Source organism: Mesocricetus auratus, unplaced genomic scaffold, assembly GCF_017639785.1.
Source record: "Mesocricetus auratus isolate SY011 unplaced genomic scaffold, BCM_Maur_2.0 Super-Scaffold_100676, whole genome shotgun sequence".
NCBI lineage: Eukaryota > Metazoa > Chordata > Mammalia > Rodentia > Cricetidae > Mesocricetus > Mesocricetus auratus.
This window is the reverse complement of record NW_024429266.1, coordinates 121,244,683-121,269,051: the sequence shown is the minus strand read 5'-3', so window position 1 is coordinate 121,269,051 and position 24,369 is coordinate 121,244,683. Positions and strand designations below refer to the sequence as shown.

At 43.2% G+C, this 24,369-nt stretch overlaps 1 protein-coding gene across 1 annotated transcript in view; it reads right to left on the bottom strand.

Moving 5' to 3' along the window:
• Vopp1 (VOPP1 WW domain binding protein) overlaps positions 1-24,369 on the bottom strand; it is a 148,824-nt gene that overhangs the window by 124,057 nt on the left and 398 nt on the right. The window lies entirely within an intron of this gene.

Sequence of the window (24,369 nt, the reverse complement as noted above, 5' to 3'; positions counted from 1 at the left end):
GAATAGATCCCATTCCTACTGCCATTGGCCCACAATTACTGCCCATGCTACACCATGGTCAACTGCATTCAGGTGGGCCTAGATCAGTGCTAAGCAGGTTTCCCAGCTGTCTGTGTGGAGACAGTGAGCTCCTGCTAGCTCAGGTCTGCTGTTTCTGTGATTTTCTTCCATCCTGGTTTGACCCCTTTGCTCATATTAGCATTCCTCCCTTTCTTTCACTGGTCTCCAGAAGCTCAGGCCAGTGGTTAATTGTGGATCTCTGTGGTTTCTTGCTCATCTATAATGGCTCCCTCTGTCATAGCATTTCTCTCTTGCTCTCCTGCCCTGTCCTTCCCCCAACTGACCACCCCATTACGTCATGTTCTCCTCCTCAGTCCCCTTCCCTCCTCCCCTCTCACCTTCTACCATGATCCCAATTTACTCAGGAGATCTTCTCTATTTCCCTTCCTATGCAGATCCACGTATGCCCTCTTTGCTACCTAGCTTCTCTGGGGTGGTGGACTGTAGACTGGTTGGTTTCTATTTAATATCTAATATCCACTTATGAGTGAATATGCCATATTAGTCCTCACTCAAGTGTTTTTATCTACTTCCTTCCGTTTGCCTGCAATATTCAAGATGGTTTTTGTTTTGTTTTCCTTTGCTTTTACCACTGAGTATGCTCCATTGTGTAAGTGTACCACAACTGCTTTATGCATCCTAAGGGCATCTAGGTTGTTTTTAAGGTTCTGACTATTACAAATAATGCTATGAACACACTTGACCAAATGCCCCTGTGGTGTGGTGTGTGTCTTTTGGGTATATGACCAAAAGTGGTATTGCTGGGTGACAAGGATAGCCAATATAATATGGAAATTGATATATTTATTTACCAGAGAAAGAACTTATACACAAGCTGGAAGATCAGAAGCATGGCAGGCTTCCAAGCAAAAATTGTTTTACAAATGTGGGTGTCCTTATATTTGGGGCATAGAAATTCAGAATTGAGAATTCATCTTGATGGATTTTTTTCTGTAATGATGAATATGAAATATCCCTCATCTCCATTAATTAATTTTAGTTTGACGAATACTTTGTCAGATATTATGATACCTACACCAGCTTGTATCTTAGGTCCATTTGATTGCAAAATCTTTTCCCAATCTTTACTGTCAGGTAACGCTTGTCTTTGAACTGGAGGTGGATCTTGTATGCAGCAGAAGGATGGACTCTGTTTCCATATGGATTCTGTTGATCTGTGTCTTTTCATAGGCAAGTTGAGACCACTGATATTAAGGGATATTAATGACCAGTTACCGCTACTTTCCATTACTTTTGTTTTAGTGTTGTTGGTAGTATTCTGTATGGGTTCCCTTAGGATTTAGCTGGTGGGGGGATAATCTATTGCCTGTATTTTTTGTGGGCGTAGCCAACTTCCTTTGGTTGGAGTTTTACTTCTAGCACATCCTGTAGGGCAGGCTTTGTGGATAGGTACTTTTTAAAATCGGGCTTTGTCAAGGAGTATCTTTTTTTCTCCACCTATAGTGATTGAATGCTTTGCTGGGTATAGTATACTAAGGTGGCATCCGTGGTCCCTTAAGTGTCTGCATAACTCCTGTGTAAGACCTTCTGGTTTTCCTTGTTTCCAGTGAGAAGTGGGATATATTTTTGATAAGTCTGCCTTTATATATTACTTGGCATTTTCTTTTGAAGCTCTTAATATTTTCTTTATTCCATGTGCTTAGTGCTTACATTATATGTGGCAAGAGAACTTCTTTGATCCAATTTATTTGGTTTTCTGTAAACTTCTTGTACTCTCACACGCATATCGTTTATGTTCAGAAAGTTATCTTCTATGAATTCGTTGAATGTATTTTCTGTTCCTTTGATTTCCTGGACTACACCTCCTTTTATCCCTAGTAATTCTTAGTTTCAGTCTTTTCATTGTGTCCCCAATTTACTGGATATTTTGTGATAAGAGCTTGTTGGATTTAACATTTTCTTTGACCCATGAATCCATTTCCTCTATGGTATCTAGAACACATGAGATTCCCTCTCACATCTCTTGTATTCTGTTGTTTATGTTCACATTTGTCATTCTTGATTATTTACTCAGATTTTTCCTTTCCAGAATTCCCTGGGCTTGTGTTTTCTTTATTGTCTCTGTTTCAGTTTTTAAGTCTTTAACCATTTCCTTTACCTGTTTGATTGTTTTTTTCTCGGTTTACTTTAAGGGATCTTGTTGATTTCTTCCAATTTTTTGTTTCTGTTTTCTTCTACATCTTTAAGGGATTGTCGCCATTTCCTCTATAAGGGCCTCATCATCTCCGTCAAGTTATTTTTAAGGTCATTGTCTTCTGCTTCATCTGGTTTGGGATATTCGTGTCTTGCTGTTGTAGAACCACTGGTTTCTGTTGGTGTCCTATTGTTCTTTATGTTGTGGAGTGTATCTTACACTGTCGTCTACCCATCTGTTCCTCCCTCAGTACAAGTGGAGTTTGAGCTTCACGGTGGGTCACTGTTTCTCCAGTTGGTGCCGTTGGGAGCTGTGGCTCCAATGATCACTCCTCCTGATGTAGGCAAAGGAGTTCTCCAGCTCGCTCCTCCAGGTGCAGACAGGGCCACAGGCTCCAGTGATCATTCCATCATGTGCAGATGGGGTCACAGTTCCTTTGATCAATCTGTTAGGTTCATAGAGGGCTAAGATCCTTGAGGTCCTTGATACACGGTGGTTTGTCACACAGAGAATAGCACTGGATGCTGGCTGGGACACAGGTGCACTTTCTCAGAGGAAGTTCTTAGACAGCTTCTGGAAGTCACGCTGTGTACATGTCCAAATTGCTTCCCACTCTGCTGCTTTTTGTTATTTTGAGGCAGCTTCTTTTGCATAGCTCTGCTTTAGGAAGCCTCGTGCTATGTAGCCCATGCTGACCTTACATTTGAAGCAGTCTGGCTTCCTGAATTCCTAGGATTATAGCTGTACCTCACCATTCCCTGATCCTTATGGGCCTGTTTTTATTTCAAGGTTATTTTTAGAAACAGGGTCTCATATATTTTAGGTTTATATTGCACTTGCTATGTATCAGAGGCTATCTTAAACTCCTGGTCATCTTTATCAGCTCTTTAATTTTGGTGTCACACATGTGGATCAATTTCAGTGCTCAAAGCATCCTAAGGAATCCTGATTCAAACTGTGCTACATCGGTGTCCTTTTTATGAACTTACCATTTTAGAAATATATGTATAGGTGCATCTAAAGCCATGATTCTATGGGTGCCTGGTAACCTTGGAGGCCATAACATGGCACTGGATCTCCTGGAACTTGAGTGAACTATCATGTGAGTGCTGGGAACTGAAGCTAGGTCTTCAGGTAGTACAACTAGCATTCTTAATCGCTAATTTTTCTCCAGCTCTTGATCTTTTTAAAATGTAACTTGTTGTGTGTTTTGAAAGAAGATGTGTATTTAGAATGCAGCTCTCAACTAAAAGATCCACCATTGCCATCAGATCACACAACTAACTCACAAAACACCCTCAGAGCAGGGCTAGATGACTGTTGACATTCTAGATCAACATGTCCCTTGGGCACATTTGTCTTCATTGTTGCAGACAGACTCGATTACCTCAAGTCTCAGACCCAGGACTGCAGTGTTAGGACAGAACAAGCTAGATGAATAACAAGCAAGAATGCCTATATGGTCTCTCTTCTCTTGACTGTATCAGTGATATGTGTAGGTGATTGAATTCTGACCTGAATTCCACTAACTGACAGTGACCTGGACACTGTAAGCCAAGTAAGCTCTCTCTTCCATTGCTCTTTGTTATATTTTACCATAGTTACGGTGGTGAAAGCAGGATACCTTTCTTGTCTGTGTTAGATGCTAAGGTGATCAATGATTGATCAGTGGCCACCAGAACCACCTGAGCCACTGGCTCTACAGTTTGCTCTGTCCTTCATGAGGGATAAGGAATGCAAAGGAGTGAGCAAAGGGAAAGTTTATTAAGGGAAAGTGAGAAATGTTCCCGACTATGAAGGTAGCCAAGATGATGATTAATGTCCAGCTACATTGTTCTGAACTGAAAGTGAAGTTGGTCATTTCTTATTGAGATTGGCCATTTTCAAGGCATAAATGTGGGTTGAACCAATGAGTGCCAAATACTGATTGTGTATCCCCTTGGCCCTGTCCTGGGATGATCATGTACCATTTCACACACAAGCAAGGAATGGTCATGTTCATTCTTGTTTGCTCATTTTGCTGGCCATTAATTAGACCATGTCCTCTTGGTCATGTGATTGATCAACCTGTTACTACAGACCCTTATCCTTATTGTTCATCAGATGTCTCCAAAGTCAATACTTATGTGTACTGATTTCTCTCTTAGAAATATTCTCAATGATTTGGACAAATTCATCAACAAGTCCCAAACAAATTGGTGAAATTGGTCATGTTAATGTTAGAGAGTAACCAATGAGAGGCAATTTTCGTTCACTACCTACCATTCTCCAGGTCTCTGCCTACATCTGTGAGTGACTCTGGACATAGAGGCGCATGCCTTACTCCCAGCACTCAGGAGTCAGATTTCTTTATTTCAAGAGTTAAGGAGGCTTCACACAGGAAGATCAGGAGGTCAAGGACACCTTCTCCTAAGTAGGAAGTTCAATAACAATGGGCTACATACTACCAAGTCTGCCAAGCCGAGCTACAGAAAGACCCTGTCTCAAAACAACACACTAGCCTCTCTGTGTCCAGAGAGCAGTCTATTGGTGCTGGAATAGAAATGCCAGCCCCAAACGACAGGCGCAGGACAATGAGGACGCCTGGTGCCTCACAAATACACTCCTAGCACTAAGGAGGCTGAGGCAGGAGGTTGGCCTCAATTTCAAGGCCAGCTCCAATTTTGAATTTTTTAATTGGATTTTTGAAGACAGTTTCTGTGTGTTGCTCTGGCCTGGCCATCACAGAACTTGCTCTGTAGACCAGGTTGGCCTCAAACCAAGAGATCTGCCTGCTTCTGCCTCCTGAGTGCTGGGATTACAGGTGTGCACAAAAATGCACAGCTTCATTTTGAAGTTTATTTTATTTGCTTTCTTGTTGTTTGCATTTTTTTCATAAGACTGGGTTTCTCTGTGCAACAGCCACAGCTGACCTGGAACACACATGGTAGAACAGGCTGGCCTTGAACTCAACAGAGATCTGCTTGCCTCTGCCATCTGAATGCTGGGATCAAAGGCAGGCACCTTCACTGCCCAACCCATTTTGAAGTTTAAAACCATAGTGTCATTTATATTTGAGGGAGGGGGCATGCTTGCGAAGGTCAGGACAACCTATACAAGTTGGGTGTCTCTTCCGTCATGTCGATTCTGGGGATGAGCTGAAGTGGACTATTTGGTAACACGTGTTTTACCCACAGAACTCTCTCTATACCTGCATTGTGTTTATGCTCACCTGTCCCAGTCTTTGAGTACCAATGGGTCTGCTTTGGTTTCTGTATCTGAATTCTCCAGATAGCAAAGTGCTATTTCTTCTCCCTAGCGTTGCCCCTCTTGCCTTTGGGTCTCATGCAAGTCTAGGGGGTTGAGGAGATTCCTCATTGGGAAAACACTTGCTGTTCATCATGACAACTTGAGTTCAGATGCCCAGCATGTTATAAAAAGGTGGGTGTAGTGATACAATCTATAATTCCATTGTTTGGGGGGTAGAGACAGCTGGATCCTGGGAGACTCTGAACTGGTGAGATAGAGTCAGTGAAAGAACACATCTCAAAATGTAGTGAAACTTGGACCTGTGGCTTCTGCATGTGCAGCCGGGCATGCATGCATGATTGCATGCTGCACAAGGTACAAATCTCCCAGCACTTCCTTCATGGATCCTTGTTCATTCTCCCCTCAGCAGACCATGAGACAAGGGGACAGTGTACAGAGGGGTCACCACAGGAGCTGGGGCCTGTTTACAGCACTGCCACGTTGGCAAGGGGTAGAACTGGAAATCGCAGTACTCACTGCTGAGGACTGTATGCTGTACTAGGCCCTGAGCATGGATACTCATCGACTAGCTCTAGGAGTTAAGAAAATGGCAGTAAAGTGGGTCAGTGTGGACAGACGCATGAGAAAAGCATGGACGTCCTGGGAGATCCATGTTGCTGACTCTGGACCTACATACACTTACCACTGTGTGGCCTAGACACGAGGAGGCAGACAGCTCTCTAGTCATGCTCTGAGAAGTGAAAGAAAATCCTCAGGACATCCTAGGAAAGGAACTGGGATGTCACTCCTGTGCCCTTTAGAGGACATCAGCAGGCATTCATGAAGGGCAGGCCACACTCTTGCATCTGCCTTATACCTACGTGTTTGGACTAGAGTCAAGGGGAAACAGTGGATACCAGAGGAAGAAGACAGCAGAACAAACATGGGAAATTCAAGGAACATTAATGAGATGCCCTTGGTCTTTTTTCCCCATCAGATCCCACCCTCCTCACCCCACAGACAAGACACTCAACCTCCTCTGCCCAGTGTTTCAGCTTCTCCTCCTCTTCCCAGGTCTAAAGTTCATTCCTGGGGATACAGAACTCCAATACCCATCACCTCTCTCTCTCTCTTAAGCCCTTCAGCAACCATCTGATGACTGGTAGTGCCAGCCACTCCCTGTTGACTGTGTCTGAGTGGTTATACTTGGGTTAGGCCAGGTTGGGGGGCACTAGGGCAGGACATGGTCTTAACTGTCACAGAAGTCAAAGTGGGCTCCAGACTGGAAGGTGTCCTTTTGCAGCAAGGTCAGCAGTTTCTGGGCTGAGGTGTGCCACAATCCTCCAGCTCCCCCTTTGACTTCAGCTTCAGTTCCTGCAGTCTGGTCCTTAACTCTGGGTCCTTGCAGGTTTCTCCAGCCTGCTGCTGCGTGTCTGTGTCCATGGGACCTAGTGGATGGAAAGTGCAAGACAGGGACAGAGGTTGTAGGGTACCGATGTGTGTGGAGGGTGTATCTGAGTCACATCTGGTGCAAGGCTCCGTTATGTTGTCTTTTTTTTTCAGTTATGTTTTCTATTGAAATTCAGGATCCTCCTGCTGTAGCCTCTCCAGGACCAGGATTATAGATTAGGGCCACCCTGGGCAGCTCACATTACTGCTGAGATTTGAACTCAAAGCTAAAGTCTATTCAGCATGGTTTACAATCAAGCTCATCATGTCTTACCCACGTTACGCCTCTTCCCGACTTTCCCACTCTATCAATAAATACTCGGACCTTGCAGGTGTCTCACTCCACCTGCAGCCAACCAGGGACCAGGTGAGACGTCAGCTTGGTCTCTATCAGGTCTATGACATAACCTTGCTTTCTCCTTATTTCATCATCTGCTCCAACCCTCTGATAAATTCATCTTGCTGACCTCTGCTGACTCACATGGGTCCTCAAAGCCCTGGATGGGAGCTCAGTTGGTAAAGTACTCAGTGTACAAGCATGAGGACCTGAGTTCAGATCCCAGTGAAAAGCTGAGTGTAGGGGATGAGAGAGGACATGGCTCCCTGTTGACAGACCTTGCTGTTCTAGCTGAAAACCAGAGTTTGATTTACAATATGGCAGCTCACAACCATCTGTGACTCCAGTTATAGGAGAGATGATGCCCTCTTCTGGCCTCTGTAGGCACTGCATGTGATGAAGAGATACACAACAGGAACTCACTCTGTCTTTGTCTGTCTGTCTGTCTGTCTGTCTGTCTGTCTGTCTGTCTGTCTGTCTCTCTCTCTCTCTCTCTCACACACACACACACACACACACACACACACGAGAGAGAAAGAAAGACATGTCACAAACCCTGTTTCTAAACTTTACTGCATTTCTGGAGAATGCCTTCCACATATTAATAAACAGACCTAAAGAATTGTGTAAACTACCCAATTTTAATGTTGTTCAGGGACAGAAAAATCATGGAACCCAAATCTGGATGAAGAATCACTTTGCTTTATTTGAATGTACTCCAGCCTGCTCCTCTGCTCTTGTTTTGAGAAACAGTCTCATGAAGCCCACACAGGCCTCTGATTTGCTGTAAGGCCAGGGCTGACTTTGAACTCCTGCTCATACCTCTCAAGTGCCATACCATGCCTAGTTTTATCTCCTTGAGTACCCCTGGGATAGGCGAGCTAACTTTCCAAACAAATTCCTCTCTTTGGAAACCTGTTAGAACATTCTTACTAGAGTGGTTCCTGCTTGTCTACAGGCTCAGGGGATACCTAAACCTCCATGATACCCGAGGCAGCCTCCAGAGAGCTAACGTAACTCTGGGCTCATCTGCAATCAGCTTCCCTCCTAGCTGTGGTTTACATGTGCTCACTGCTGTCTGAATGAGTCTAGGCTGAGCTCAGAGCAGGTAAGCTGGAACAAGAAATACCATGCACCTGTGTGAAGAGCAGTGCCAGGTAAATCAAGAGTTAGAAGCTAGTTTGAATCTTGTCCTGCCCATTCAAGTATTAGACAGATCATTTCCCCCACTCACTCCAGGATACTGATCTCCTCCAAAGGGAATCAGAAAACTGGATCTCACCCTGAGTTACTCACACATCCCACCAGAAATCACAAGGCAACAAGAAAGGCCCCAGCATGGTGGCATCTTCATTGACTGGTCAGACAAGACAAGGCATCAGAAGACCACATACACTGTAGGACTGATGAGAACAGGGTCCCTGTCCTTTTCATCCGGGCACCCATTTCCTACCCCATTCATGGTTCCATCTTAGCTCAGCCTGGGATGCTCACCACTCAACAAGGTCTGCCTGCTTGTCTTTGAACATTTATTGTGGCCTGCCCCCATGAAATTTTGCTAGGTGTTAGGGAAACATGGATGAATAGTATCCCTTGAGGGAGAAAAACACACAGCTAAACATATAAAGGTAAGGTAGTCTTTTGTTTTTAATTGTAATTGATTTGTTTACATATGAATGGATGTTTTGTCCTACCTGCTAGTCAGGCAACTCCTAATGCTGAGTACCTCTGTCCCTGAAAGCTGTAACTTCTTTGTCTGTATTTTCTTTGCAAGATGAGGAGTCATGGGAGCGAGGAGCAATATATTCTTTAGATTCTTTTCTGAGAATATTGACGAGTTCCCCATCTTTCTAGCCCCCAGGAATGTACCAGCTATGTCGGGGCAGCAATGGCAGAATCACCCACCTACCTGGAGCATAGCTCAGCACCCTCATACTGGGTTCCTCAGCAGCTAGGACCAGGTACTGTAGGGAAAGGGAACCAGCCAAAGAAACACACTTTGGCCTTGCAACCAGAACCAAAGAAATTCACCCTAACCCTGAAACCAGTGCCAAAGAAATGCACTTTGTCCTTGATATCAGAGCCAGTGAAAGAAATACACCCTGGTCCTAAAACTAGAACAAAAAGACTAAAAAGGACCAGAGAAAGAAATAAACTTTGACCCTAACACCAGAGCCAAATCTGACCCTAACCTTGTGCAGAAAACTAACCAATCCTCGAGCAGGAGCTATAGCCAATGTGAGCTCAGCATTGAAATCTGACCAATCCCTACCCTGGAATCCCTATATAAACCTTGTGTCTATTCAGCTTGTGTCTGTTCATGCTACCCAGTGTCCTCTGCCACTCTGGCAGAGGGCAGCCATTTTTCTGGATTCTTCCTGCCGGATAAAACCCTTGGATGAGCTGTGGGTGAAGACCTTCTTTTGTGGCAGAGCAGAGACGACCCTGGGCAGAGCAGAGCCAGCAGGAATGTAACAGTTGCCGGGGAAACCCTTCCCCTGGCAGAGTGGAGTTGTAACACTCTGCTATTCACTCTCAGGAGTGTAAGAAAGAGATTGCTATAGTCCATTCTCAGTATGAGGTGAGGTAGACTTGAACATACTGACAGATGAGCAGGCTGCTCTAAGACCCTCTTCCCTAGCTAGCTCCTAGCCACCTTTTGTTTCAGAAAGATACAAGTGCTATGATCGGTAATTTAGCTGGATCAGATCAGGGAAGCTGCCAATCAGAAGGGGCCAGTCTCAAGTCCCTAATTACTTTTGGATGTGGATTTTGTCCTAGGCAAATGAGATGGGAATTAGTGGATGCAATTCCTACAAGCCTGCAGGAGAAAATAGGAATGTCACTCGATATGATTTTAAAAGCCACTGTCATGTGCCAATCAGCACCTTGCTCATTTATGACCTTTCTCAATGCTGGAGTCCCTTTCTGTAGAATTGTATATTGAAAACCGCTTGGTTTCCACTAGTCTCTTGAGTTTGTTATTATCTGATTTCCAAAAGAAATTGTAGGATTTTCCAGACTACATACAAAGTGTGTTCAAGGCCAGCTGGGGTAAGTGAGACCCTGTCACAACAAACACAATACAGAAAAAAAAGGGTGAGGAGACAGCCCAGTCAGTGAAGTGCTTGCCTTGTAAGTTTCAACCCCAGGACCCTCAGAGACAACACTGGGTGTGGCTGGGTGATCCTGTGATTGCCTTTAATTCCAGCACTCAGGAGGCAGCGGTGGGCAGATACAGGAGTTTGAGACCAGACTAGTAAACACAGAGAGTTTCAGGACATCCTGGACATCCAAACAGAGAAACCCAGTCTCAGGTGTGTGTGTGTGTGTGTGTGTGTGTGTGTGTGTGTGTGTGTATTTAGAGAGAGAGAAAGAGAGACAGACACACACAGAGAGAGAAATGGAGAATATGTGTCTTGAAAAACAATTTTTAATAAAAGTGAGGTGATGTGGCACTTGTAATCTAAGCACTAGGAATGCAGAGCAGAACCCTGGGACTCCCTGGCAGGCCAGCCTAGCCTATTTGTTGAACAGTTCTGGGCCAGTGAAAGAATTTGCCTTTGAAAACATTTTAAAGATGGATACACAGAATGACACATTGTCATCTGGCCTTCACAACCACCCTGCCTCTCACACTCATCCCTACACCCATGAACAGACACATCTGCAAATACACAGAGGAGAAAAAGGAAAGAAAAGAATCCTTAAATGAAAATAAGCATACAGAGATATATCTTTTAAAAATCTCTTTTAATCTTTTTATCTATTATTTCCATGTGTGTGGGTGTTTTGCCTGCATGTATGTTTGTGTTCCACAGGTGTAAAATGCATATTGGAGAGAAGAAAAGGGCTTTGGATCCCCTGGAACTGAAGATACACAGTTGTGAGCTGCTTTGTGGGTGCTGGGAATTGAACTGTGGTCTTCTGGAAGAGCAACCATGTGCTGTAACAGGCTTTCTCCTGGGCCCCCAGACAGTTCTCAAATCATGACACAGAGACTACTGTCTTGTCCTCGACGACAGCTGCCTGGGCCATGCCGAGCTGTCTGAGCCCCCGATAACACACGAGACAATATATTAATTATGCAGCTGTTGGCCGTTTGCTTGGTTTCTTATTGGCTAAGTCTGACTTGATTATTAACCCATTATTACTCAAATATATTTTAAAGAACTTATCTTTGCTAGGACACACTATTGCCTCCTCCATTCCTCCCAGGAGTCACATGGTGACCAGCTCTTTGACTACACTTCCCAGAATCCTGCTAGACTCCCAGTACCACCTATCTTGCTTCCCTATTGGCCAATAGACATATACACAGGACTAGCCCATCACAGAGAATTCTTCTTAGTTATGAATCCTTGGTCTTGTCTTAGGCTTATTTCTGGCCTGCTCTTAGAACTTAAGCTGTGCCTCTTCATCTATGTTTTGACTCCGGATTTTTACCTTTCGTTCTTCTGTTTGTCTTACTCTGCCTAGCTGGCTGGCAGAGGCCTGGCTTCTGGTCCTGGACACGTCCCTCTGTTCCTCACCACTCCCTTCTTCATTCTCTCCCCCAGTCTAGAGTCTTCATCCTATTTATCCCTTGGCCTGCATAGCTACTGACTGTTCAGCTTTGTATTAGAACAATCAGGTGCCTTAGACAGGTAAGGTGAAACAGCAACACCTCTTTACATAGTTAAACAAATGCACCAAAAAGTAAAGAAACCCACCTTTACATAATTAAACAGAAGCAGCATAAAGTAACACATCTTTACACAGTAGAGGAATATTTCACAGCAAGATATTCTTCATTGCTGAGCCATCTCTCTAGCATGGTTTAATCTTCTGAACAATGTAACTGAATGCCAGGGCTTAGTGAGGCTGCCCATAATCCAGTACTCAGGAAACTGAGGCAGGCTTTGGATTCATGGCCAGTCTCAGCCATATATGAAGTTCCAGGTCAGCGTGAGCTACAGTAGCCTGCCCTCAAACAAGCCCCATTCAATCACATGCAGAGCTTTAAGTGTTGGCCTATAGGATGCAGTGCTCCTGAATGTTTATTTTTGGAGATGGAGAGACAGCTCAGCAGTTAAGAGCACTGAGTGCTCCTCCAGAGGACGCGAGTTTGGTACAAGCAAATATAAGCAGGCTGTAACACCGCTTCCTTGGGATTCCATCACCACTTCTGACTTCCACAGGCACAGACACACACACAAGCAATCATTCACTCACATAATATAAATAAAATTTATTCTCATTATTTAAAAAATAGGCTTATTTTATATGTGTTAGTGTTCTGCCTGGGTGTATGTCTATATGTACACCACATGTGTATGTATGTATACCATTGTGTTTGTGTGAATGAGAATGCATGTGTATATATGTGTGTGCACCACAAGAGTATGTATGTATGATTACCACATGTATATGAATGTATCTTTACCACATATGTATGTATGTATATATGTATGTATGTGCAACACATGTGGATGGATGTATGTATACTAATTGTGTATTATGTATGTGCACCAATATGTATGTGTACATACCACATGTGAACCATATGTGTATGTATGTCTGTGCACCACATGTGTAAGTATGTTCACTACATGAGTATTAGGAATGTGGACATGTGTGTATGTATGTCAACGACATGTACACGTATTTATGTATGTCCAGTAACTGTGCCTGGCAACTGAGGAGTTCAGAAGATAGGTCTGGTCTCAGGAACTGGAGTTGCAGACAGGGTGAGCTGCCCTGTAGGTACTGATGATTACACTTGGTTCTTCTGGAAGAGCATTACATGTTTTTAAATTATGAGCCATCTGTCCAGGCCCTTTAAGGAATTAAAAAGATCTTCATGTGGCTCTCACACACAAACAAGCCCAAGAGCTGTTGGGGGTAGCAACTGGCAGTACCAAGCTTAAGACACAAAGGGCAATAGCAGAGAACTAACAAAATCCCAGATCTGCGTGCTGGTTACTTTTATATCAGCACCAACTAGAGTCATCTGAGAAGGAGACACAAATGAGGGATTGTCCCCATCAGACTGGCTTTCCAACAGGTCTCTGCAGAAATTTCATGATTGACACAGGAGAGTACAACCCACTGTTGTTGTAGATACTCTGGGCAGGCTGCCCAGGGTTCTATAAGTAAGGATGGTGAGGGGGCTGGAGAGATCTCTCTATGTTTAAGAGCACTGTCTACACTCACAGAAGTCTTGATTGCAATTCCAGCATCCACATGGTGGCTCACAATCATCTATGGTGCAATCAGATTCCCTCTTCTGGGGGGGGCAGACATACATGAAGATGAAATACTCATCTACATAAAACACATAAATAAATAAATCTTTAAAAGGAAGAAAAAGAGAGAAAGCAGGCTAAGTGACCAAGGAAAGCCAGTCAGGCAGAATCATTTCTCCAGAACTCTGCTTCCTTTCCAGCTTGCAGGTTCCCTCGGTTCCCGTCATGGCTTCTGACTTAGTCAGTGTTCTATTGCTGTGAAGAGACACCATGATCACAGCAACCCTTCTAAGAGACAGCATTGAATTAGGACCGGGTTACAGTTCAGAGGTTTAATCCATTATTGTCAAGCCAGGGAACATGCAGCTGGACAGGAAGCTGAGAGCTCTGTATCTGGATTCTCAGGAAGAAAGGTGAGAGAGAGACACATGGGGCCTGGCTTGAGCCTTTGAAACCTGAAAGCTCACCCCAAGTGACACACATTCTCCTACAAGGCCACACCCACTACAAGGCCACACCCACTACAAGTGCCACTCCCTGGTACCAAGCATTCAAACACATGAGTCTATGGGAACTAGTACGCTTCAAACAACCAAATGTTCACACAGTGATGAACTGTACCCTGTAAACCATAGAAAACTTTTGCTCCCCATGTTGTCTTTGGCCAAGGTTTTCATCACAACAACAGGACAGTACTAACTAACCAGGTGTACAAGTCTACAAGCCCAGTTCTGTCTAGCCTAAGCAGGGGAGCACAGAATCAACCGCAGCCTCAGAGCCTGTCTCAAGACAAAAGTTGGGGTGGAGCTCAGGAGCAGAGTGCTGGTCTTACATGTCCACCACAGCCCTGGGCTTGATCCCAAGCACAGCAAACACTACAGGTTAATAACTGTCTTTGTGCCCATTGGACTGGTAAACTGTTCTGCAGACAATGTTCTTGTCATAAAGGGTCATGCCTGTAACATATGTTGGAATGTTTCACGGAATTCAAAATAAATACTTAGAAATGTAAGTATTGAGGAAATCTAAAAGACTGATATCCAAGGGTTCTTCATTCTTTCTTTCAATTTTTTTTGGTTTTTATTCTTGGAGTTAAATGTAGTCAAGGGTGGTCTTGATTATCTTGACTCCACATCCTCAGTGTTTAGATTTCTGGCATTTGCCACCAGCCAAGCCTGTGTGTGAAGGTGTGTGTGCATGTGTGGACATATGAGTGCATACGCCTTATGTCCATGTGTAGAGGTCACAGTTTATGTCTGTGGTGTCTTATTCTATCTCTCCCCACCTTCTCTTTTGAAACAAGAACTCTCACTGAACCTGGAGATCAGACTGGCTAGCTTGCTGGCCAGTGAGATTCAGGGATCTATCAGTCTGCATTAGCTTTATCAGAGTGGAAGGAACCTGGACTTCAGTATTCACATTTGCACAGCAGGCACTTTACTGACCCAGGCTTCTCCCTCTCACCTCTTTCTAACCTTTGGAACGTCTAAAGTTGCTTCGAAATCACAAAGTTGTAAAAAAGAAGTGTATAGGTCAAGCAATGAGGCAAATACCCGACCACTCAAGAGGTTCAAGGAAGAAGGGTACAATTTCAGTCCACACTAAGTAGTAGCACACTGTCTCTTGAGTGGTAACAACACATACATGTACTACGACAGTCAGATTTATACAAGAAACTTGGAAGTTCTACCTGAAGGTCATCGAGATGGTTCACTGTGTGAAGGTGCTTGCTGCTAAGCCTGGTAAGGTGAACTCAGTCCCATAGGCCTACATTGTGGGAAGTGAGGATAAACTCCCTCGTGTTGTCCTGTTGCTTCCTTGTGTGCGCCATGGCATGAATGTGCACACACAAACAAACCTCCTTATAATAACATAATGATAAAAGAAAACGTTACAGAGCCGAGCCTGGCAGCTCATAACTGGAATCCCAGCACTTGGACACGATCCTTGTACTACTAGGGCCTTGAACTTCTGATCCTACCTTCTAAGTAGAAGAAGAAGGATCAGAACTTCCAGGTGCCTGAGACTAGATGAGTCAAAGACCTAAGGGAAATGCAGACACAACTGATCTGCTAAAGGAATGTAGCCATAAAATGACTCCTGATGATATTCTGCTACACGCACAGATTGGTGCCTTGCTCAGCCATCATCAGAGAAGCTGCCTTCTGAAGAAGATGGGAACTAATACAGAAACCCACAGCTGGACCGTAAGAAACCTTGGGACAGTTAGTCCTCAGTGGCACATCTCCATCAATTCCCTGCCCTCAGGGCTCAGGGAACTCTTCAAAGAGGAGGTAGAATGATTGTAAGACCTGGAGGGACTGAGAGACACCAAGGAAAATGGTCTAGTAAGCACATCAGCACTGAAGCAGCATGCACTGGGCTTTCACAGGTCTGAAACACATTGGGTGGGTCCCAGTGCTGAGAGGAGTGGACACCAGTCTCCATTCCCTAACCCAGAATCTATCTCCAATAATAACTGCTCTCAGATGAAAAATTAGCTTTCTCCAACCGAGTCTCACTGGGTACAAATCACTCTTAAAGGGAAGCCTCATGTCCAGTAGTTGATAGCCACCACAAAATGAAGTCAAGGGCATTTTTGGAGGTTTCAGGTTTGCTGTCTCATTATCTTTAGTCAGGGCTCCTTTTTTTCTTCCTATAGACATTTGGCATATATATTATGGTTTCTGGTTTTGTGTTTTCTATGGGGTTTTTATGTGTGAACATGTGTGACCTCATCTATATGTTTCTTAGGCCTTTTTGACTCATTTTCTTATGATTATTTTGTTCTGCACCATTTTGTCTGCTTTTTGTTTTATTATTTTATTATTAAATTTTAGAGGCCTGTTTGTTATCTAACAAGAGAGAAAGAACGGGTGTGGATTTGGATGTGATGAGAAGTGTTGAGGCTATGGGAGGAGTTGGTGAAGGGAAACAATAATGAGAACATATTTTATGAAAAAGAATCTGTTTTCAATAAAAAAAAATTTTAATTAACCAAAGAAACAAACAAACACAAAAACAACTCTTGACAGGCCAGCATGATGGTTCAGATACAGTGCAGCTCTCTCTTTCTTCACCAGGGAAAGATAGCCTTTTACATCTGCCTAACAAGCATCACTTTTGGAGCTTATTCTCCTAAGCCATCTACCTGAGCCTTATCAACGATCAATTTAGATGCTGTGTCTTTGAGATTTAAATGTTCTACTTTGATTCCATTAAGCATCCTGGCTTGGAAGCAAAGACTTTGAAGGGATCCCAGGTACCTCAAGTTAACTTTAATTCAGTTTTGGGGGGTTTCAACAACAATAGGCTCATATATTTTTTTGTTTAGACCACATCTGGTGAAACTGTTTGGGAAGGATTAAGAGATGTGGCCTTGTTGGAGTCGATGCATCACTTATGGTGGGCTTTTTGTAAACAAATTCACTGTATCCTTTTAATTTTACAACTCTTAGGTTCCTTGGACGGTTTTAAATCATCAATCCTTTGACACATATCAATTTCACATTTTTAAACTCTTTAAGGTTTAACCTTTTTGCCATACACTTGAGTTCATCCATTTAGTCATTTTTTAGCATTGGTCTCTCATTTCTATCTTTCAATAATAAATATCTTTTGCATTCTTACTTTTCCTTTTCTTTAAATTGCATGCCCCCACGTTGAACTGGTTTGCATTCTATTTTATTACTTTTATCTTCATTTATTTTATGATGAATTTATTTCCTTGCCATACGTTTTTGCTTCCTCGGTTTCTTCTGGGACATATTTTTCTTCTGTGAAACCTCATCTTTTGGTTTTGGAACAGTTTGTTCTTTTTTAGTGAAAATCATTTCAGTTTGGCCAGGTTAACCCAGCCATGAGTTCCGTACACCCAGCAATTCGACTTAGGTGCTTTGTTCACCTGGAATGTTCAACAGCTATAGAATCTACATCACAATCTTTAAGTAAGTCAACACCACCCTCTGCATTTTTAAGCATGAGCAGCAAAAACCAGCCCTCTTTTGATGCCATTGACCCTGTGTCCAGCCCCACTGTGTGGCCCAGGCACACTTAGTGTCCTTATCATTATACCACCCGAATGGCACACATGAATTCTTTCAAGTAACATCTTTCCGATACGTTGTGGCATTTCATTTACACATAGTCTTCTTGGCCTGGGCAGTTTCACAGGAGTTCTTAAGTGAGCATGAAGAGTTGAAACTCTTGATTTTCATGATGTTGTAGGGTTTTCTGGATCAAGAGAGCAGTGAGCCATCTTCCCAGTTCACCTGAAGCCACTTACAGGAAAAGAAAGCCCTAATCTCTTGGGTCTTTCCAATTACACTTACCTATTTTCACCATCTTTAGGATTTCTCTAGCCAGGCTCGTTAGCTGGTGCTAGCCAGCCTGCCTTCCACCTGCCTTTAAGGAGAATGGTTTGACTTCCATCGCGGCAGGCGCATACACAATCTCTGAACACACGACTCATGAGACGACAGGGAGGGAATAAGCCCAGTTAGGGAGGGCAAGGAAACTGCTACACCTGAAGGGAATGGCATGGCGGTGGAAAATGGCAGCTAAGCCATCAGAGAAGGCCCATGCTCCTGCCTGCTTTTCTTCCTGGTAGATGCCACAGCTAGCCGGTCTTCCTTTCCTGCAAGCCATGCATAGCTCTCTTCATGTCGTCCTCCAGTTACTGACTGTTCTGAAGCTACCTACACAGTAGATGACCGTTCCTTGAGAAGGAATGTATGCTCACCGTGGCATTCCTAGCATAGAGGGCAGTGAAAGAATTTAATGTGGAACAAGACAGGATGGCCTGTGCTCAAAAATGTAAATAAATAAAAATAAACATCTAGGCACTGCTGACACATACAGCATATTTCGTGGACATTCTAAGAAAATAATGAAGAACAACTATCCCCTATAATCTCTGTTTTGTTCAGAAACCTTTGTAGCCTGGACTTTGCTGGTTCCAAGAAGTCCCTACCATAACCCAAGAAGCCCATGATTTCCTAAGGCCACTCCCCCTTTTTCCAATTGCATTCGTTCATTAGTTTACTTATACTTGTGCGTACGCACACTCAGCAATGGTGTGGAATTCAGAGGACAACTTGAGGTGTCGGGACTTTCCTTTCACCACAGATGCCTTCTTCACACCCATCATCAGCGACATCTTTCTCCAACCTCCTACCCGCGTTCTGTTGATTTCATTTTCCAGATCTGCGTACACACTTCCTCCTTTGGTCCCATTCCTCCCTATCTCTGAGATCTGGCTGAGTTGTCCATTTTGTCACTCTTCAGTTCCTAGCAGGTCCTTTATTTGACAGCAACATTGATCTTCGAAGATTTCAATTTTATCCCACTAGAATCCTGCTGGTATTATTGTAAAATTTTTTCAATTACTATTAATATCAAGTTCACAATCTCTACTACAGCAACATAAAACATATCTACTTTTGCCTTTGCCGATCCTGAGGGGCTCATTTCACATCAACCTCTCAATGTAAAGCACCCACCACAGTGTCAGACTTTCCCTGCATGTGTCCTTCTTTATCCTCCTTAGGATGTGCCCATCAGGATCTTCTCCCGATGCTTGAGACTGCAGCTCTCCATGAAGATGGGGAGGGTCATCAGGAGTGTCAGGAAGAAATGATACAAGATCCATGGTGTCAACAACTGAAGTCAGTTGTGTCTAACCACATCAGTATCAAACAGCTAAAAGGAAGACAGCACCACACACACACACACACACAAACACACACACACACACAGACACACACACACACACACGCACACACACAGACATACACACAGACACAGACACACACAGACACAGACACACACACAGACACAGATACACACACAGACACACACACACAGACACACACACAGACACAGACACACACACAGACACACACACACAGACAGACACACACACACACACACACACACACACACACACACAAACAGACACACAGGCCCTTATTGTTTTGGTGTTCAGTTTCACACAACAGCTGGTCTCCCAAATCTAAGTTTGTCATCCTGTGTGGCCCTCCAGACTGGTGAGGGGCAGATTCACCTCTCACTTACTAGAGCTGTCCCTTCATTTTAAACAGGCCAAAAACAGCTGGAAAGTAGAATAGTCTTATAGTGTCTCTAGTAAAGAAAAGCATGGGCAAAGGACTTCGAGATGGAGGCTGTACAGCTGTGGTGGTACAGGTCTGAAGTTCCTTCATCAGGGAGACCAGGCCAGAAGGACCAAGAGTGTAAGGCCAGCCTGGGCCATACAATAAAATCCTGTCTCAAATTCAGAGGCTAAACAAAACAACCACCCCAAAGAAATAGTGGTTGAGCAGACATGCCAGCACACCAATGATGACAAAGGGAATTAGTGCCAGTGTTCCCAGCTGTTGTCATTTGTTTCCAAATAGAAACACTATGGATATTTTGTCTATTTAGAACTTTGTCTATTATATTTCTTATAATTTCTGTCGCTTATCTTTCAGTATTTCCTCAAGTCAATTTTGTTTGGGAGTGAAAAGTTCTTCATATATATGTACATGCGCATACACACACCCACCCACCCACCCACCCACACACACACACATACACATTCAATAACAGCTTGCTACTGGTGTAAACACACAGCATTTGTACTTTTACCAGAATGACAGTTTCCTTCTCCACAGCTTGCTGGCCCTTTGGAAATCTTGGAAAGCCAGGCCTTGGCTCTCATTCATGAGAAGGACTCCAGGTGGCAGTAATGCCTAAGAAGTGACTGACTTACTCAGGTTAGCCTTGTAGAATTCAATCCTGTTCATTGAAATAAACCAGGTAAGTTGCAGAAGTGGGTGCCTTTGCCATGTCCTTGAGCCACTAACCACCATCTAGCTCACTTCCAGAAAGGAGAGCAGCCTGCCCACTAGTGACACCAGTTTCTTTTGGCCTATTGACAGCCCAGAGGCTGTTCACTCCAGCCTGTTTCAGGAGACACTCTGCATGATTACAAAGCCTCCACCCATAGACATGACTTCTAGGGTGGAGCACAAAGACAAACGCTCCACTCCTAAGGACTAGGACGCACTGCTTTCTCAAGGAATTTTGGATTTAAAGACGCAAAACAGAGGACTATGGAACATACTAGCATTTTTTTCTGAGACGGGGTTTCTCTGTGTAGCTTTGGAGCCTATCCTGGCAATCACTCTGTAGACCAGGATGGCCTTGAACTCACATAGATCCACCTGTCTCTGCCTCCCAAGTCCCTGAGTGCTGGGATTAAAGGCATGCACCACCAATGCCCTGCCACAACAACATCTTGAAAAGATTTTTGACATAATGAAAGACCCTGGCTAGAAGAGAAGAGCATGAAGAGAAAGGCACTGTTCAGTCCACTCTTGCCTCATGGGCGCTGACTGATTTTAGCAGAATGAACTCTGGTTCACTAGCACAAGTGGCCTGGGGGTCTGTAGTGGGAAGACGTCTGTGGTGGTTTGAATGAGAATGTCCACATAGGCTCAGGCGTTTGAAACTTGACCAGGTGACAGCACTGTCTAGGTTGGTTCAGGGGCTATGAGCTTTCTTGGGGACCATGTCATACAGGATAGATTTTGAGGTTCACAGTCATGTGACATTCCCAGTTGTTTTCTCTCGCTGGTGCTTGAAATTCTAGATGTGACTCCTCAGCTTCCGCTCTGGCCACCATGTCTCCTGCTCGCTGCCACACTTCCCCACCGCGACCAAGGAAATCATGTAACAGGGAAGAATTAAGATCTCTGTAATTCAGTGGGGACTGTGTTTCACACTGTGATCCAATGGTTCTCAAACTGTGGGTCACCACCCCTTGGGGGGTCACATATCAAATATCATGCATATCAGATGCTTACATTACAATTTATAACACTAGCAAAACTACAGTTATGAAGTAGCAATAAAAACAATTTTATGGTTGGGGGTCACCACATCATGAGGAACTGTATGAATAATAATAATAATAATAATAATAATAATAGCAAAAACCCATGTAGAAATTAATAGCTGTTGTCACAAAGAACACTGCCCTCCAGAGAAGGGGTAGTAATATATTCTCCACACATTCTCCACCACACAGGACTGCATGCTTTCTGAGCTCATGGGATCTGAATTCAAATGGTTTTGCTCTCTTTATGTCCGTTGTGGTAACAGAGTATGGGGCAAGTGAGACTCTGTCTGAGGAATCAGAATTACCCAGATCTCTCTGTGAACTTATGAACCTGTGGCAGATGCTGTGTTTCAATCTGTGAGGAGCCTGCTGGAAGAGACAGCAGATGGCAACCTTGTTTTATTAAATGAAGTTTCTGCCATTGGTCATTGGAAAGTGGACTTTCTGCTTCTCAAAGGGACTTGATGTGGGAGGGAGTGTCATCTCCTGCAATGTAATGCTCTAGACTCTAGGGAAGAAACCTAGAGATTGTAACATATCCTAGAGAGAAGAATCATGACCAAAGACAAATGTGAAGTCTAAAACATGAATGATAAACGACTTTGAGAATAGATAGCAAGGACAATGACAGTATCCAGACATATGGACAGCAGGAAGAGGATTGTGTGGGACTTGCAGATGATCCTAGAAATGAGGATCCCCCTTAGTTCCTCTAAAGGTCTCAGATGAAGGAATCCAACCGGCAGTTGGGGATGCAGACAGAGAGTTACAAAAGGGAAGGGAAGGACCCGTAGGTGGCTAAGTTATATAGGGAAGAGAAGCTGGGGAAAGAGAAGCTCAGGGGCTGGAGAGGTTTAGGTAGGTGGTTAGGTTTGCCAGTCAGAATGCCTGACTCTGTATCTGTGAGGCTAAGAGATACTGGAAGGAACCTGGAAGCCAGAGTCCACTTGTCCACTTTGATATGTTAAATAGGTACCTCAGTCAGCCATTTGTCCAGGGTTTCGTCTCTGAAACCTAACACTCATCTATTTTCTGATTAGCACATTCTAAATCTCCCTGTTCTTGTCTGGTATGTGAAAAACACACATATCACAGTTTGTGTGTGCATCTCACACACAAGAACATTCGCTGTTCTATATTTCGATTGGAGTTTCTATTGAGTTTCATCTGGGATTTGTTCTGTTGATCTATTTTCAGATTTAGCAATTCTTTCCTTCTGTATCTAGTCTTCTAATACTTAAACCTATCAAATGAGATAATTTCGGATATTGTATTTGAGTGTTAAAACGTCAATTAGATTTGATTCAGATTCTCTAGTATCAGTATTTTACATGTCTTCTCTTTTTCTCTTGTCTATTAAGATGTGCTAATGTCTTGTTCAAGTCCTTATTTTTGAAATACAAAAATTGTAAACTTGAATATTACTCCCTTTCCCCCATCTGCTGGTGGTAATTTTAATGTCGTATGTATGAATCCTTTGGTAAATCTAAAGTGTTTATCTCTGTGTGTCCTAGAAATTTTTACAGTTTTAGTTTTTAGATTTAGCTCTTGGATCCATCTCATAAGTTACTTTTTATATGTAGCATGAGATAAGGCTCCAACTTTATATGTGCCACACTAGTCTGTTTGCTGAAAACACTAGTCTTTCCCCTGGGACACTGGGAGTTCGGGCATCCTTGGCTAACAGAACAATTGACCATTGCTGTGTGGGTATATTTGATGATTAATTTGATTCCATTCAGCTTTTTGCCTTGTAACACAGCTTTGTTGCTTTTAATAAGTTTTTTGTGGAGGTAGGGAAGTCCTGAGTAAATATGTTTTGTTGACATGGGCATGACCATGTCAAGGACTCCAGTGCCCCAGCCCCATTAAAGTGGGAAAGCCTTCTCCTTGGTAAGACTCAGAGATGGCAGAACCTTCCTTGTGGTTCTGAATGATGGTATGTGGAGAAAATTCCCACCATTACTCTATGTTAAATAGAGCACTGAAAAGGTAAGATTAGAATACCTGTCCTAACCCTTGGCCCTATTATTTACTCTAGTACATTTTAAAGGCCTTAGGAAACTACAAGTATACTGTAAAATGCTTTACATACTATTAAAATGCCTAAATCTACATAAAATCCTTAAACATGAGAGCAGTGATGAAAGTGATTCAGCGACAATAAAAAGTGACAATCAATAATATTAGACATGGAAAGAGTAAAACTATTGTACCTTCAGGAGCCCAAGGCAAGCCATTTTTAGCATGGGCTCAAATGGCTCTACTTACGTCCAAAGGCGCAGAAGCTGAACCTCAAAAGAGTAAGTTGTTAAGGTATAGGGTAAGAAGTCACAATGTGAAATAAACAACCACCTGTACTTTATGAAAATACAGCAATATTAAATATACACATTATGGAAATGTCTTCTTACCACATGACCTCATGAGCAGCAGTGATGAATGAGCCACATTGACTCATATTTACCAATGGAAAGGAAAAATGGTTGTCAGAAGCCTTAAAACACAAGAAATAAAAAACAAACAAAAAACCCCACATAGGTGAGATCTGCATTCTAGCAGTACAATGCAAAACAAACAGGAGAAGGTGGGCCCATGAAACAGAGGCTGGAGGACGATCAGAATGGCTTTCCAAAAGCAAAAACTGCCCGCAACAGCTCTAAGGTATGAGCCAGCAGGATGTGAAACGGACAATAAATACACTGAGCTTTCCTGATATTCAAAAAAGTATTATTAAGAAATTGCAAATGAAATAAAACAGAATTACAAATATGCCTGTAAAAAAGTTGTCTATTAAGTGAGTTAATAATGTTTGCTCCAGAGTTGATTAAGAAAACATATCTAAAATACCAGGGTTGTGGAAGAAAATCTAAAATTTCAAAATAAAAGAACTAAATAAAAGTGATTACAAATTTAAATGACAAGCAGGTATAATTTACAATGAAACAAACAAACAAACAAAAAAAGCCAACCACCTTGCTGGTTGGAAGTGAAGAGAAAACCAAAATCC